This window comes from Thamnophis elegans, chromosome 5 (genome assembly GCF_009769535.1).
Source record: "Thamnophis elegans isolate rThaEle1 chromosome 5, rThaEle1.pri, whole genome shotgun sequence".
NCBI lineage: Eukaryota > Metazoa > Chordata > Lepidosauria > Squamata > Colubridae > Thamnophis > Thamnophis elegans.
In genome coordinates this window covers 94,331,749-94,349,280 of record NC_045545.1, presented here as the reverse complement: position 1 = coordinate 94,349,280, position 17,532 = coordinate 94,331,749, and positions in this window count along the sequence as shown.

Below are 17,532 nucleotides of genomic sequence, written 5' to 3'. Positions count from 1 at the left end.
GAGCATGATAGTGTAGAATAATCATATCCAAGGACCAGTGGTGGGTTTCAAAGAATTTTGGAACCTCTTCTGTAGGTGTGGCCTGCTTTCCGGGTCCACAGGTGGAACCTCTTCTAACCGGTTCGGTAGATTTGACGAACCGGTTCTACCGAATAGGTGCGAACTGGTAGGAACCCACCTCTGCTATTGTGAGCAGAGGAGTGGGGGACTCCTCTCGTGAAATCATGGACCATGCCTATAGAAACACAGCTTGTCGGGCACAATGGTAATATGGAAGGCCCCCATTATAACAAAAGGTGATTCACTATGACAATTGCCACCTGGGTGTCCCCATCGTGGGAGAAACACGGCAGCAGTTTGCTTTTAGAGGCAGGGAATGACATTCCACATTTGCCCGCAGAAATGCATAGAGTCTCTCGACTGCAGTAGGCACACCTTTGTTGTACTAATTGAAATCCTGAAGTATAGGCAGATTATAGCCTGCTGGCATTGACTCTATCTCTTGAGCTTTGTGGTGGATCCGGAGAAAAAATGCAAAGAATGTGTGTTAATTATCAGCTGAGCAAAATAAATCCTTCCTCCGATATTTCTAGCTGCCCCTTAACAAAAGGAGCCAGCTTGTAAGGTGGAATTACTTTTCTTTCCCACTTTCTCTTTTCTCTCCTTTTTTTTTCTCTTCCCCCTCTCCAGGTTTTCAGATTATCTCTGTTCTTCGCAAAAGTACAACATGGGGAGATAAATACTCTTTGAGGGGTCCTTGGTGCTCCCTGAGCTAAGTTGTTTTCTTGCGGATGTTTCATTACCAAGCTGGGTAACATCATCAGTGCTAGGAGGAAGAGGAGGAGTGTGGGGTCCATGGTCCTCTCTGAACTTGGTTGTTTTCTTACAGGCATTTCATTACCCAAACTAGGTAGAATAGAATAGAATAGAATAGAATGGAATGGAATGGAATGAAATAACAGAGTTGGAAGGGGCCTTGGAGGTCTTCTAGTCCAACCCCCTGCTTAGGCAGGGAACCCTACACCACTTCAGACAAATGGTAATCCAACATCTTCTTAAAAACTTCCAGTGTTGGAGCATTCACAACTTCTGGAGGCAAGTCATTCCACTGATTAATTGTTCTAACTGTCAGGAAATTTCTCCTTAGTTCTAACTTGCTTAGGTGATGTCATCATGCTGGACTAGTGGTTAAGCCATCAGGTTAGAAGCCAGGAGACTGTGAGTTTGAGTTTGAGACCTGCCTTCAGAAAGAAAACCAGCTGGGTGACTTTGTTTTTTTTTTTTTTTTTTTTTTTTTCTTTGTATTTTTTACTTTTTTTTCTTTTTTCTATTTTTTTTTTTTCATTACTCAATGTAGATTATAAAATTTTTACTAAAATATTAGCAAATAGGCTAATGGGGGTAACTCAGCAACTGATACATACCGATCAAACTGGTTTTATACAGGGCAGACAGATGAAGGATAACGTTAGATTAATTATCAACGCTTTAGAATACCTGGGAAAGAACAATCAAATCCCGGCCGCATTCATATTTTTGGATGCGGAGAAAGCCTTTGATCGAGTTAATTGGCAATTCCTGCTGAAGACATTGCAAAAAATGCAGATAGGAGATGGCTTTTTACGGTCAATTGGTGCAATATATCAGCAGCAAACAGCCCAGATCATTGTCAATGGAAGTCTGACAGACTCCTTTCAAATTGAAAAAGGTACAAGACAGGGCTGTCCTCTGTCCCCATTATTGTTTATTATAACTTTGGAAATACTGTTGAATAAGATACGGGGCCTGGGCGGTCTAAAAGGGATCAAAATTAGACAGCAAGAATATAGAGTTCGTGCATTTGCGGATGATCTGGTTATAATATTGGAGCAACCGCAGGAAACTAGTAGGGTATTATTGAATACGATCAATCAATATGGTCAAGTCTCGGGATTTAAAATAAATCTAGGAAAAACCAAAATAATAGCTATAAATATGACTATCAAACAGAAGGAAGAACTGGGGGCGACGCTAAGATGTGAGGTAGTTAAAAAAGTTAAATATCTTGGAGTTAATATTTTAATCTCAAATGGGAAATTATACAAGTATAATTATGAACCACTTTGGCATAGTACACAGTTGGAGTTGAAAAGGTGGGAAAAACTGCATTTGTCCTTGCTGGGTAGAATAGCGGCAGTAAAAATGAACATTTTACCAAAATTTTTATTTCTTTTTCAAATGTTACCAATACTTAAAAGAGATGCGAATCTTCTAGAATGGCAGAAGGGTATCAACAAATTTGTGTGGGCAGGAAAGAAGCCGAGGGTAAAGATGAAAATAATGCAAGATGCACGTGAAAGAGGAGGATTGAAATTACCTAACTTAAAATTATACTATGACGCAGTGGCATTATCTGCAATTAGTGATTGGATTCATCTAACTAATGACAGAATTTTGAATATCGAGGGATATGATTTGTTATATGGTTGGCATGCTTACCTGTTATTTAACAAAAAAACGGATAAGAAATTTAAAAATCACATCTTAAGAAATGCTTTATTGCGGGTTTGGAAAAAATATCAACATAAACTAAATGATAAAGTGCCCATGTGGGCAATTCCTAGACATGCAATTGAAAATATGAATGTAGAACAAAAACTCGATAGAACCACCTATAGACAACTTCTTATCTCAGAAAGAGGGGTGATGGAACTAAAATCTTTAGAGGTACTTAAAGAAGAGAAGGTAGTTCAAACGTGGTTTCAGTATGGTCAACTACAAGCTAGGTGGAAAACAGATCAAAAAATTGGCTTTGTAAAAGTTGAGGATAATCTGTTTAAACAAATAAGAGATCAAAGCTCAATGCATATAAAGAGGATATATAATGTATTAGTACAGATGGATTCTGAAACGGAACTGATTAAGGATTGTATGATAAAATGGGCTCAGAATGTCGAGGAACCAATAATGCTTGAAACATGGGAAAGAATCTGGGTAAGAAATGTGAAATTTACACAAGCACAAAACTTGAGAGAAAATTTTTATAAAATGTTTTATAGATGGCACCTAGATCCTAAAAAGCTTGCCTCTATGTATCCAAATGTTCAACCTAAATGTTGGAGATGTGGTTCTTGTGATGCTACATATTTTCATATATGGTGGACATGTCGTAATGTTAAGGCATTTTGGATAAAAATATGGTGGATCCTGCAAAACATCTTCAAAAGAAGGATAAAATTTACCCCCCAGTTGTTTTTACTGGGTATATGCATTGATTTTACAGTAGCAGAGACTAATTTGATCCTCTATTTAATAACGGCAGCAAGACTCTTGGTGGCGCAGTATTGGAAGAAGAAAGATTTACCTATAATTCAAGAATGGACTTTGAAAGTTATGAACTTAGCCGAAATGGCCAAAATCTCAGCATATCTCAAAGAACATTCAAACGAGAGATACAAAAGAGACTGGAAAAAGTGGATTGATTACATAAAAAGTAAATATGGGACTAAAAAACTCCAGATAGCTTATGCTTAGTATCAGTAATAATTTAAATTGTTTTAAATTTGGGTAACAGTAAGAAGCTGAGTTCAATGTAGAGATATTTCAGACTGTGATTGTTCAAAAATTATACCACGTATGGTCTTTGGGAAGTCGGGGGGAGGGAAGGGAGGTGGGGATTTGGGGGGAGGGGGAGGGGGGAAATACAATATGTGTTAAGAAAAATAAATAAATAAAAATTGTAAAAAAAAAAAAAAAAAATAGAAAAAAGAAAAAAAAAGTAAAAAAATACCAGCTGGGTGACTTTGGGCCAATCGCCAGGAGACAGTGAATTCTAGCCCCACTGTAGGCACGAAAACTGGCAAAGTGACATTGAGCCAATCACCAGGAGACTTGGAATTCTAGTCCCGCCCTTATGCATGAAACCCAGCTGGGTGACTTTGGGTCAATAACCAAGAGACTGGGAGTTCTAGTCCCAGTTTATACATGAAAGCCAACTAGGTGACTTTAGATCAATCAGTAGGAGACAGTGAGTTCTTGTCCCACTTTAGGCATGAATGCCAGCTGGGTGACTTTGGGCAAATCACCGGGAGATGGTGAGTTCTAGTCCTGCCTTACTCCTGAAAGCCAACCACATGATTTTGGTCCAGTTATACTCTCTGAGTGCAGCCCACCTCACAAGGTTGTTGTGAGGAAAATCAGGAGAAAGGGAGGTGTGTTGGATATGTTTGCCACCATGACTTATTTAAGGTGGGATAAAAAGCAAAAAAAATTACAAATATCGAACATGCTTTTTTCCCTTTAGCTTCCCAATTTTTCTCAAGGCTGTGCAAGACAGGAAGCGACTTATTTTTTCCTCCAAAGAAAAGCAAAGAGAAGGAGGAGGAGGAGGAGGAGGAGGAGGAGGAGGAGGAGGAGGAGGAGGAGGAGGAGAAGAAGAAGAAGAAGAAGAAGAAGAAGAAGAAGAAGAAGAAGAAGAAGAATGCGCATTTCTTCCTTCTCCGTTTCCATCCCTTTGTTCACGCAGGCAGAAGGCGAAAGAGGAAATACACCAAATTGTTTTAAACCAAGAACATCTCTCTTAAGGAATCCCCCCAAACCTCCCACCTTCTTGGTTTCTTTATGTGGCTTTTAGAAATACACGAATAATCGCCCTGCCTCTTCTGCTTCCTTTTCCTCGAGGCTGCAGCCTCGCTCCATCTTCTTTTCACCCTGTCCAGCTCCCTCTTTTCAGCTCCTCTCTTTTAGGCTTATACCCCCTATAATTAGCCCTATAGATTCATTTCCTTTTGTTTCACATTAATTGCACACTCATTTGCACCAAGGCTGATTCCTTCCCCCTCTTCTTTCCAGGGCTTAATTTTTTTTCCCTCCCCTCCTTAAGGAGAAGAAAGAGATGGGCCTAAAATGGACCCGGGCATTTTCTTTTCTCTCTCTCTCTCTCTCTCTCTTTAACACTCGGTTCAATTGACAGCTGGACTTAGAAAAGATCAGGCTTTTGAGTTTCGAAAGCCTATTAGCTGTGGGCACTTATTTAATGACGGCTGCAGTCTGGGAAGGGGGTGGGGGGGTGGCAATGCGAGTGCAAATATCTCCTCCCCAAAGTGTGGCGAGCTCCATTGTTATTCTAATTGGGTGGGAGTTGATGGAATGGTGCCATGGACTCGTTCACCAGCCCTGCCGTCACTCCGAAGACCAAAAAGCAAGGCCGTTTCAAGGCCAAGCAGGAGAATCAGAAGATTGACAAAGAGAAAGGAAAGGTAGTCAGTCTCCGGATGAAGAGAGAGTTCCATTCCCAACGTCTGTCTTTAAGTCGAATGTGTACGCGAGCTGGGGACGGCATTATGAAAACTCCTGGATTGAACCAAGCATGGACAGTCTTTACCATAACTGTCTGGTTTAGTTCTGCAACCCAACGAGACAGGCATGGACCTCAGAGGGTAATTAGAATTGTAGAAAAAACAATGGTGTTCTGACCCCCCCCCTTGACGGCTCGTTAACAAACGCAGGCAGACAAACTTAAAAGGACTTCTGTCTTTATCAGTTTTCAGTTCAAACTGGCTTCGAGCCCAGAAAATAACATAAACACAAAACTCCGATAAGAATTCAAACAAAAGCTCTTACAAACGCTGCAGTCTTCTGCAGTCTTCACAGATCAGGTTTAAATGAAACACCAAAGCACTTGTCCAAGTGTAACAGGCATAAATCACGATTAGTAATCAAACAATCTTTTACCAAACATGGAACACACGAAGGAACGTTGACTCCAGCAACTGGGGCGTGGCAGCATCTCTCCTTTTATCTCCAAACCTCCTCCCACAAGCCCCAGCTGCATACTGAATTTTGTATCCCGAAAAAACTCCCCGCAGAACTGCTGAATCACCACACTGAATTTTGTATCCCGAAAAAACTCTCAGCAGAATTGCTGAGTCACAAGAAATGGTTACTGTTCTGGCCCCCACTTAGCCTGTTCCAAAACTAAAGTCACACAAAGCTTGCCAAAAGAAAGCCTTTATCAGTCTCGGCTCACGCTGGCTGCGAGCCCAAAATAAACATAGATAAAGTCTCTGGCAACAAGGGTTACGCAGCAGAATGCAGAAACAAACTCTTACAGCACCAGGTTTTCAGGAAGCAAAATCACTTATCCAAGTGTCTCACAAACTCAAACAGGAACAGAACTGAATTCTCCATAAACGAACGACATTGACTTCTGCAACCAGGGCGTGGCACCATCAGTCCTTTTATCCATAGGAGAAGACTCTAACGGACAACAGCTGTGTGTAATCACCTCCTATGAGTCCTCAATTGTGCCTTACGTCGTCAGCTCTTCTTCTATGTGCATCCCGAAATGACTCACAGGAGGGTTCTTGCTCAGCCTCTCTTGTCTCCTCCACACTGATCCAAGGCTCAGTCATTATCTGGGGACCAACTAGTCTCTCTGAGCCCTGCTCTGAGTCAGACCCCTGTCCAGAGCCCTCCTCCTCTTCCAAGCAGGACTCATAAGGCCCCTCACTGTCAGAGTCTGATAACAGCTCCAAAGGCTCTAGCCGAGTCACAACAGGTTACCAACCTGCCTTCCTTCGAGGACCTGCACACTGCACGAATCAAAAAGAGGGCCGTGAAAATATCTACGGACCCTTCACATCCTGGACACAAATTGTTTCAACTCCTGCCCTCAAAATGACGCTATAGAGCACTGCGCATCCGAACAACTAGACGCAAGGACAGTTTGTCCCCAAACGCCATCACTCTGTTAATTCTCTCAACACTGTCAAACTATTCATTAAGGCTGCATTACTATTACTATTAGTCTTCTCATCGTTCCTATCATCCACTTGTGACTGCATGACTGTAACATTGTTGCTTGTATCCTTACGATTTATACGTGACCCGTCAAAAGCGCGAACGTCATAAGCGCGCCGACAACACCGCAGCGCTAAAACCGCGATTTCAAAAGCGCGCCGACAACAGCGCGCTGACAACAGCGCGCTGACCGAAGCGCAATTTCATTTAAGGTAAGATTTACAGTTAGGTTTAGAGTTAGGTTTAGGGTTAGGTTTAGGGTTAGGTTGAGGGTTAGGTTGAGGGTTAGCTTGAGGGTTAGGTTGAGGGTTAGCTTGAGGGTTACGTTACAGCGTGCTTCTGTCAGCGCGCTTTTGTCAGCCGCTTTCGGGCTAATTAGTCGCTAATTCGTCGTGCGGTTTTGTCACCGCGCTTTAGACACCGCGGTTTAGTCAGGCGCGCTTTTGTTGTGCGCGCATTTGTGGTGGAACCGATTTATATTGATATTGATTGTTTCCTGATTGCTTATTGGTACCCTATGACTATCATTAAGTGTTGTACCTTATGATTCTTGATGAATGTATCTTGTCTTTTTATGTACACTGAGTGCTTATGCACCAAAGACACATTCCTTGTGTGTCCAATCACACTTAACCAATAAAAAATTCTATTCTATTCTATTCTATTTCATTTAGGAGGCTGTGAAGATGACTTAGATCAAGCTAAGTCCAAAATTGCTAGGGAATTCCTGGAAGGCCGGCGTTCAGACGAATCGGCTATCAACAGGCACATAGATATGAACAACGTCTACACACCATGAAAAGAAATCTACACGCCATCAAAAGACCTCATCAAAAAGTTGAAAAGGAAACACAAAGAGCACCACGACCCCTTGCCAACAATCAACACTCAGATAAGCAGTGATTAATACCAAAATTAACACTAAGCCAACAGCCAAGCTCTAAACAACACCCCAGTCAAAGATCTACTAACTCAGAACAAACAATCAAACAGTAAATAACAGCCTAATCAAGGAACCGCCAAGAACAATTCCAACACTGAAAGGGCAAGGCACTGTATATAAAGAGAGAACAAAGCCTATTCCCTTTTAACACTGATGATGTTATCCCGTTGGGCCATCAAATGTCTACAAGAAAACATCCAACTCCGATCAAAAGTACATTTTCGGGAAGCAACTGGACTTTCTTGTTTTTTCTTTGAAGACATTTCACTTCTCATCCGAGAAGCTTCTTCAGCTCTGCCTGGATGGTGCAGAATGGAAGGATCTCCACCATCCAGTCAGAGCTGAAGAAGCTTCCTGGATAAAAAGGAAAATGCCTTCAAAGAAAAACAAGAAAGTCCAGTTGCCTCCTGAAAAAGCACTTTGGGAGAACCGGGACCTGGTTGACTGAGAATCTCCATAGAAATCCAGCTCAGAGAACACTAAGGAGCCCACAGTCCTCCTCCTCCCTCTCCCACCCCCATTCCTTTCTAGCACTGATGGTGTTAGCTAGTCGGGTCGTGAAACATCTGCAAGAAAACAATCAAGCTCAGAGAGCACCAAGGACTCCCCAGTTCAACCATGAGCTCAAATATTCCATTCGGTTGGTTTTATTGTACAATACTTATAAGCAATATTGTGTAATGACCATAGTGTATTTAACTTGAACCATTGTGAACTCAAATTTTTGCTACAATAGGCTCTGCTCTTAAATATCAGTCATGCTTAAACTAGGTTGTCCTTAACCTGAGGATTGGCTGCATTCCATACAAGGGGAATTCTGCTGCTTTTAGAGATCAACACCCATACAATAAATATGCATATGGGACTACCCCGTGGGCTGCTATGGAATCGGCGGCAACTTGAGACTGGCGTCCCTTAACCCAAACCCAGTGGTGGGATTCAGCCGGTTCAGGCTGGCTCAGGCAAACCAGCTGTTAAATTGCTGACTGGCCCCGTCCCTTCTTGCCCCGCACTTTCCAGGAGTCCCCACATGCCCCGTTTTGGCTCACGGGTAAGTGCAGAGAGACCTGCTAGGTGAGCCAGTCCCCCCTTGCCTATGGCAAGACTAGAACTCACCGTCACCTAGTTTCTAGTTTCTGCCTTTCACAAGAGTGCTTTCTTTCTCTCTGACTAAGGTCATCTTAGCACCCCTTTATTAGAGGGACTTTCCTTGATTCTCTGGCTAATATGCATTAATGCAATAGAAAGATGGTTATATATAGGTAATCCTTAAAACCTATTGTCTCCTGGTGATTGGGCCAAATTCAACCAGCCGCCTTTTATGCCTAAGGTGGGACTTGAACTCAATGTCTCCTGGTGATTGGCCCAAAATCACCCAGCTGCCATTCATGCCTAAGGCAGGACTAGATCTCAATGTCTCCTGGTGATTGGACCAAAGTCACCCAGCTGCCTTTCATGCCTAAGGCAGGACTAGATCTCAATGTCTCCTGGTGATTAGCTCAAAGACACCCAGCCGCCTTTCATGCCTAAGGTGGAACTAGAACTCAATGTCTCCTGGTGATTGGGCCAAATTCAACCAGCCACCTTTTATGCCTAAGGCGGGACTTGAACTCAATGTCTCCTGGTGATTGGCCCAAAGTCACCCAGCCGCCTTTCATGCCTAAGGCGGGACTAGAACTCAATGTCTCCTGGTGATTGACCCAAATTCAACCAGCCGCCTTTCATGCCTAAGGCGGGACTTGAACTCAATGTCTCCTGGTGATTGGCCCAAAGTCACCCAGCCGCCTTTCATGCCTAAGGTGGGACTAGAACTCAATGTCTCCTGGTGATTGGCCCAAAGTCACCCAGCCAACTTTCATACTTAAGGCGGGTCTAGAACTCAATCTCTCCTGGTGATTGGCCCAAAATCGCCCAGCCGCCTTTTATGCCTAAGGCGGGACTTGAACTCAATGTCTCATGGTGATTGGCCCAAAATCACCCAGCCAACTTTCATAGCTAAGGCGGGACTAGAACTCAATGTCTCCTGGTGATTGGCCCAAAGTCACCCAGCCAACTTTCATACCTAAGGCGGGACTAGAACTCAATATCTCTTGGTGATTGGGCCAAAGTCCCCCAGCCTTAACCACTAGACAACACTACCTCTTTGTACTACAATCACAATCTGATAACACTAGTTAATAAAAATAAAAAAACCCAAAATAAAATCAAGGGAAGGGAAATGGATCAAGGGAAGGGAAATGGATCCTTTTCTCATACTATCTTGGGGAATCCCAGGAGAATTACCTGCTATGCACAGGCCACCAGAAAAAAATAAAGACACAATTAAAATAAATGAGTAATTTTAAGTCAAAGTCCAACTTCTTTCAATTGTCTCTTTTGTTTCGCTTGCCTTCGGGTATTGCTCATTTATTCGACTTAATGAAAACTGAACTATATGGCCTGAGACTTGTGAGTCCCCGGTGTGTTGTTAAGGTGCACCAACAACCCGCTGGCAAACTCCCATCGGGGGCCAGACAGCTTTCGTTCCCCAGTCGACTTTTTAATGATTCATTTCTTTTATTTTATTTTATTTTTTAAGGGGAGATTTTGCCTGCAGCAAAGAATTAGACTCAACAATGATCAAAGCCCGGCTGGGGAATTCTGGGAAACAGAGTCCACACATCTTAAAATGACTAAGGTTGCGGAACAATGGTCTGATGTAAAACAACAACAGCGAATTGGGCCACCTGGTGTTATATGTGCTCTGCCTTGTTTTTTGACGACTTTTCCCACTCTGCTAATACAGGTTGCCCTCGACTTACGACCACAATGGAAACCAAAATATATGTGGCAAGGGTTCCAAATAGCATCCAAAATTAAAGTCCAAGGCAAAGTATTGTTCAAAGTTCCAATTTATTAAGAGAGCCATATTGGCACATCTGGGAAAACCTGAATCTGAAAGCTTCCTGGTTTTCCCCACCCAGTTGAAAGTTCAAGATCTTGCCCTACACACCCACAAGTCCATCACATGGTCCAATCTTCCACTGCCATTCTGGCAGTTTCCACCCATCCAGTTCCGGTCAGGTGCAGAGGTGCAGAGACAAAGGATGACCTTGGCTTTCTAGAAAGAATGTTGTTATGGCTACATAGCATCTAACTCCTTACAATCCCCCCTCCCATTTTCCCACAATAGAAAAAGGCATAGTAGAATAATAGAAAGTGGGGCAGGCCAAGGCTCGAAGAGGAATATGGCTGCAGGCCTGAGAGTGAAACATTTCTGAAGTGAATTTTGCCCCATTTTATGACCTTTCTTCTTGCAGTTGTGAAGTGAATCACGGCAATCGTAAAGTGAGTAGCACGGTTCTTAAGTGAATCTGGCTTCCCCATTGCTTGTCAGAAGGTTATAAGAGGGGATCACGTGACCCCGGGACACGTCATAAATACGAGTCAGTTGCCAAGCGTCTGAATTTTGTTCCTGTGACCCTGGATATGTGGCAATGGTCGTAACGGCGAAAAATGGTCATAAGTCACTTTTTTCAGTGTTGTTGCAACTTTGAACAGTCACTGCATGAACTGTTGTTAGGTGAGGACTACTAGCCTTGATAGGTAAGTGGTTTGAGCCAGCAATGACAGCCTTTTTATAGCTCAAACCAGCCTGCTATTTCTCTTTACCCAGCAGTTTGGATTCTGTTCAAGACTGAATGGGTTATTATATAAAATTAATAAATAATATCACCTATAGTCACCTCTTGGGATGCGGTGGCTCAGTGGTTAAGACGCTGAGCTTGTTGATCAGAAAAGTCGGCAGTTCAGCAGTTCGAATCCCTAGCTCTGCGTAACCGAGTGAGCTCCCGTTACTTGTCCCAGCTTCTGCCAACCTAGCAGTTCGAAAGCACGTAAAAATGGAAGTAGAAAAATAGGAACCACTTTTGGTGGGAAGGTAACAGCATTCCATGCGCCTTCGGCGTTGAGTTATGCCAGCCACATGACCACGGAGACGTCTTCAGACAGCGCTGGCTCTTCGGCTTTGAAACGAAGTTGAGCAGCGGCCCCTAGAGTCGGGAACGACTAGCACGTATGTGTGAGAGGAACCTTCACCTTTACTTTATAGTCGCTTCTAGGCAATATATGTTGCGTAAGTATTAATTAATTGAACTGCACAAGATAGATAATTTCTCAGCAATAAATATTTAAGGCACGCTGCTTTCTCTTCAGGAGTGAAGGCTAATGGCCAATAGTAACAGAATAAGAGAGTTGGAAGGGACCCTAGAGGTCTTCTAATCCAGCCCCCTGCTCAAGCAGGAGACTCTACACCCCGGGATGGCGAACCTACGGCACGCGTGCCACAGGTGGCACGCTGAGCCATTTGTCAGGGCACACGAAGTGACTTCCAGTTTGCTCGTAGGGTCATTTTTTGCCCTCCAGAGGCTTCAGGGAAGCCTCCTGAAGGTCCCTGAAGCCTCCGGTGGGCCTCCGAGGGGGCAGGGGATTTGATTTGATTTGATTTGATTTGAAGTTTATTTGTATGCCGCCCTTTTCCCTGGGGGGACTCAGGGCGGCTCACAACCAAAAAGGGAGGGGGGGAGGCAAACTTTTAACATATAAGACAATACATAATTAAAAAACACAACATTCATACCATTCGGGCGGGTTACAGTCTTAGCCCCAGGCCTGACGGGATAGCCAGATTCTGAGGGCTGTGCGGAAGGTCTGGAGGGTGGTGAGGGTATGAATCTCCACGGGGAGATCGTTCCATAGGGTCGGAGCTACCACCGAGAAGGCTCTCCTCCGCGTAGTTGCCAGTCGGCATTGGCCGGCAGATGGAATTCGGAGGAGGCCTAAACGATGAGATCTAATAGGTAGCGTGGAGGTAATTGGCAGTAGGCGGTCTCTCAAGTACCCAGATCCACTACCATGTAGGGCTTTATGGGTGACAAGTAGCACCTTGAAGCGCACCCGGAGATCGACAGGTAGCCAGTGCAGCTCGCGGAGGATAGGTGTTATGTGGGTGAAGCGGGGTGCACCCACAATCGCTCGCGCGGCCGCATTCTGGACTAGCTGAAGGCTGTTTACGACCTCCCCAGGCTCCTATAAAGCCTCTGGCGCCTGGGGATGGTGAAAAAAGTGTGCAAAAAATGGGGGGAGCGCCTCTCATGCTGCCACAATTTCTGCTGTGGGAAAACAGGAAGGGGGATTTTATGGAGCTAGGGACATATATAGTCTAAATAACATTCCATTCTCAGAGAGTCAAGGACATCTTGCCCTGCACCTGGAGTGATGTGACTCGGAGGTATCTCCAGTTTTGGACGGTGCCTGATTGGACCATGTGATGGACATGTGGGTGCTGGGCAGGGGCTTGGACTTTTTTTGGGGGGGGGGGACTTTCAGATTCGGGTTTTCCCAGATGTGCCAATAGGACGTCTCTAATAAAATGGAACTTTGAGGAACCTCAAGTCTTGGAGTCTTCTTTCATTGGGGAAAAAACCCTAACATCAAGATCCTTTTAAGACCTGGAGTTTTCCTCTTTCTTTTTCAAGCTGTAGCATCCACGTTTTTCTTCTTCATCCATTCGATTTGGCAATCTTCTCCCAAGTGTCCATATACACATTCTTGGCAACTCAGGGGAGGCATGACCTTCTTCTCCTATTATGAAGGCTTTCTTTAGTTTCCTGGAGAGCATCTCAGAACTTGACATTCATGGTATTGGATCTGGGTACTTGAGAGACCGCCTGCTGCCAATTACCTCCCACAGACCCACTAGATCTCACAGGGTTGGCCTCCTCCGGGTGCCATCTACCAGCCAATGCCACCTGGCTATTACCCGGGGGAGGGCCTTCTCTGTGGCAGCTCCGGCCCTCTGGAATGAACTCCCCGCAGGGATTCGGACCCTCACCTCTCTCCAGGCCTTCCGGAAAGTCGTCAAAACCTGGCTGTGCCGGCAGGCCTGGGGGTGATGAGTTCCCTCCCCTCTCGACATGTATGGTTGTGCGACTGTTGTCTACTTTTATTATTTGTATTTTGTCTTTTTATGTTCCCCTTTTTTCCCCCTTGAATTGTTCGCCGCCCTGAGTCCTTCCGGAGAAGGGCGGCATACAAATAATAAAATACAAATACAAATACAAATACATATTTTAAAAAAAATGCAGAGAGGGGGGAGGGGGGAAGGTCACTCCGCTTGTCTCAAAACAGGCAAAATCCATTCCCCCCCCCCCTCATTGCTCCGATAAACAACCATCTCTTGGTGGTAACTCTCATCAGGGAAAACAAACAAACAAACGTAGTTTTATTTGCATTCCTGGAAAACACCTTGCCCTCTGATTTAAAAAGCCCCCAGATCTGAACTGTCTGAGGTCGCTGTTAATAGATTAATAAGACCTGTGCAGTCTTTGTTTGCAATGCCTGTTTTTTTTAAGATAAAAAAACAAAAAAACTCCAAGCTCGGGTGTCATCCGAGGCTGGGCCTCTCTCCACAACTGCGCCCCATTCATCCTGAGTACACAAGAGCTTGCAAATTTAATAAGCAGAATCCATTCCAGCCTCGTGGTCTGCCATGGCAACCGGAACATGGATGGGGAGAGGAGAGAGAGAGGGGGGGGGTTACAGGGGAAGGGGACGGCGTGCATTTCTTAGCCTTCATTATTTCCAAAGCCATCTGCCGTGGAGAACCTACAATTCTCCACTCATTTACATAGAGCTGGCCTGCAGTGTGACGAGCGCACGGTTTCGGCGATCCTTAGTCGCACACCTGCCCCGTTGCACACAGGTCCGGGTGGATGTCCGATGGCTCAGGCAAAATGGGAATATAAGCAAGATGGGATTTTCTTGAAAAGTTTTTTGGGGAAGGTTTCTTAAAAAAAACCAGGAAGGGAGAAAGGGAGGATGGTTCAAAATGGTATCTGAAATTTCAGTGCCGGGAAAGTGAAGGAATGGGGCGCCAGGAGGCATGGACTAGAACTCACAGTCTCCCAGTTTGGATTACAAAGAGGGGAACTTTGTAGAGGGTGGAATAAGGCCTTGGGAAGGCCAGACTTGGAATCCTGCATTCACTTTTGGCCACCACAACGCTAAAAAGATGTGGAGACTCTAGAAAGAGAGCAGAGAAGAGCAACAAAGAGGATTAGATGGTTGGAGGATAAAACATAGGAAGAACAGTTGCAGGAACTGGGTATTTATTTATTTATCTATCTATCTATCTATCTATCTATCTATCTATCTATCTATCTATCTATCTATCATTTATTTATTTATTTATTTATTTATTTATTTATTTATTTATTTATTTATTTGACTTATATACCGCTTCATGGGGCTTTCAGCCCTCTCTAAGCGGTTTACAATTTTTTGTAGCAAATTGAGTCAGCAACTTGCCCCCACAGTCCGGGTCCTCATTTCACCCACCTCGGAAGGATGGAAGGCTGAGTCGACCTTGAACCGGTGAGATTTGAACCGCTGAACTGCAGATCACAGTCAGCTGAAGTGGCCTGCAGTACTGCACCCTAACCACTGCGCCACCTCGGGTATGTCTAGTTTAATGAAAAGAAGGACCAGGGGAGACATGATAGCAGTCTTCCAATATCTCAGGGGTTGCCACAAAGAAGAGGGAGTCAAGCTATTCTCCAAAGCACCTGAAGAAGGCAGGAGAAGAAGCAATGGGTGGAAACTAATCAAGGAGAGAAGCAACTTAGAACTAAGGGGGAATTTCCTGACAGAACAATTAATCAGTGGAACAACTTGCCTCCAGAAGTTGTGGATGCTCCAACACTGGAAGTTTGTAAGAAGAGATTGGACAACACTTTGTCTGAAATGGCATAGGGTCTCCTGCTTGAGCAGGGGTCGGACTAGAAGACCTCCAAGGTCCCTTCCAACTCTGTTATTCTGTTACTATTGCCCATTAGCCTTCACTCCTGAAGAGGAAGCAGCATGCTTTAAATCAGTGTTTCTCGACCTTAGCGACTTTAAGTCCTATGGACTTCAACTCCCAGAATTCTGGCAGTTGAAGTCCACAGGACTTAAAGTCGCCAAGGTTGAGAAACACTGCTTTAAATATTTAGATCTGGGAAACTATCTATCTATCTATTTGTATCCCACTTATATTATTTTTTACAAATAACTCAAGGTGGCAAACATATCCAATATACCTTCCTCCTGAATATTTTCCCCTCAATAACAACCCTGTCAGGGCGGTTGGGTGAGAGAAAGGCTGGCCTAACGTCACCCAGCTGGCTTTCATGCCTAACATGGGACTAGAACTCCCACTCTCCTGATGATTGGCCCAAAACCCCACAGCCAACTTTCACGCCTACTTCAGAACTAGAACTCACAGTCTCCCAGTTTCTTCAGACAGTCACTAATGTTGTAAGTCCATTCATTTAGTGACCGTTCAACGTTACAACGGCAACAAAGAAAAGTGACATCACTGTTTTTAATCCTTACGACCGTTTTAGCATCCCCATGGTTAGGAGATTAAAGTTTGGATGCTCGTCAATTGGTTCATATTTATGACGGTTGCAGTCACCCATGGTCATGTGATCCCATTTTGCGACCATCTGACAAGCCAAGTCAATGGGGGATGCCGAATTCACTTAACAACAATTTTGCTAACTTCCCCAGAGGTGGTATTCAGCAGATTCCAGTGACGTGCGGTGAGGTTTACAGGTGGTGAGGCAAGAGTGCGGCGGCGGTGAGAAGCAGCGTCCCCAACGCTGACCCCGACACAGGTGTCTCACGTTTATGTCCACCATAGATGCGAGATGCCTCTGTCGGGGACAGCGGCGGGGAATGGAGAAGGCGGGGTGTGAGGCGGCAGCCGGCAAAGAAAGTGGAGAGGAGGAGGAGGAAAGGGAGAGGGGAGCAGGACGGGGCTCCCGGTGGAGAGGAGAGGAGAAAGGGAAGGGGGATACAGCAGGCAAAAGAAAGAAAGCACCAGCCCGCCAGCAGAGGGGGGTAAAAGACCCGCCTCTGCTGGCGGGCTGCCCCTCTCTTCTCAAACAAGGCTGCCCTCCCTGCCTCTCCCCCTTCCCTCTCTTCTCAAACAAACTCTCTCTCAAATTGAGAGTTTGTTTGCGTGAAGTGAAGAAACACACACACGAACACACACACACAAATTACTCACAATAAAAATTACTTACAAATTACAATAATTTTGAATTCCTCCCCCTCCCTCCGACCCAGGGCCCACATACCTTTTCCAGCTGTGTCACAGACGATTTCAACTCTCCTCTTGTCTGCCAATGTAAAAAATGTAAAAAGAAAAAGGCAAAAGCTGCTGGTCAGGCTGGGTTAACTGCTGCCAGAGTCCTCAATGGATGACTCTGCTTAACTGTTTTAAAAAAGCCTCTAAACGAAGTGCCCTCTGCAGGAGGAAGCGAGAGAACCATGTGCCTCCTTTGCATAAGGATTTTTTTGCCTTTTAACCCTTGCTTAACTCTGCTCAAGTGATCATAAAGATAGAGTAAAGGAGGCACGTGGTTCTCTCGTCTCCTCCTGCAGTTAAGCACTAAGCAGAGTTATCCACTGTGACTCTGTCAGCAACTACCTTACCCTTTTCCCTTTCACATTAGTTTTTCTTTTCATGATGAGAAGGAGGCCTCCCCTGCCTCCCCTGACTGCACGTCCTTGGCAGATTCTGACCAGTTCTGGAGAACCAGTAGCTAAAAATTTGAGTAGATCAGAGAACCAGTAAATAATACCTCTGCCTGCCCCTGCCCCCATATATTCTCTGTCCCCTGAGTCCCAGCTGATTGGGAGGGAATGGGGATTTTGCAGTATCCTTCCCCTGGAGTGGGGTGAGAATGGAGATTTTGCAGTATCCTTCCCCTGGAGTGGAGTAT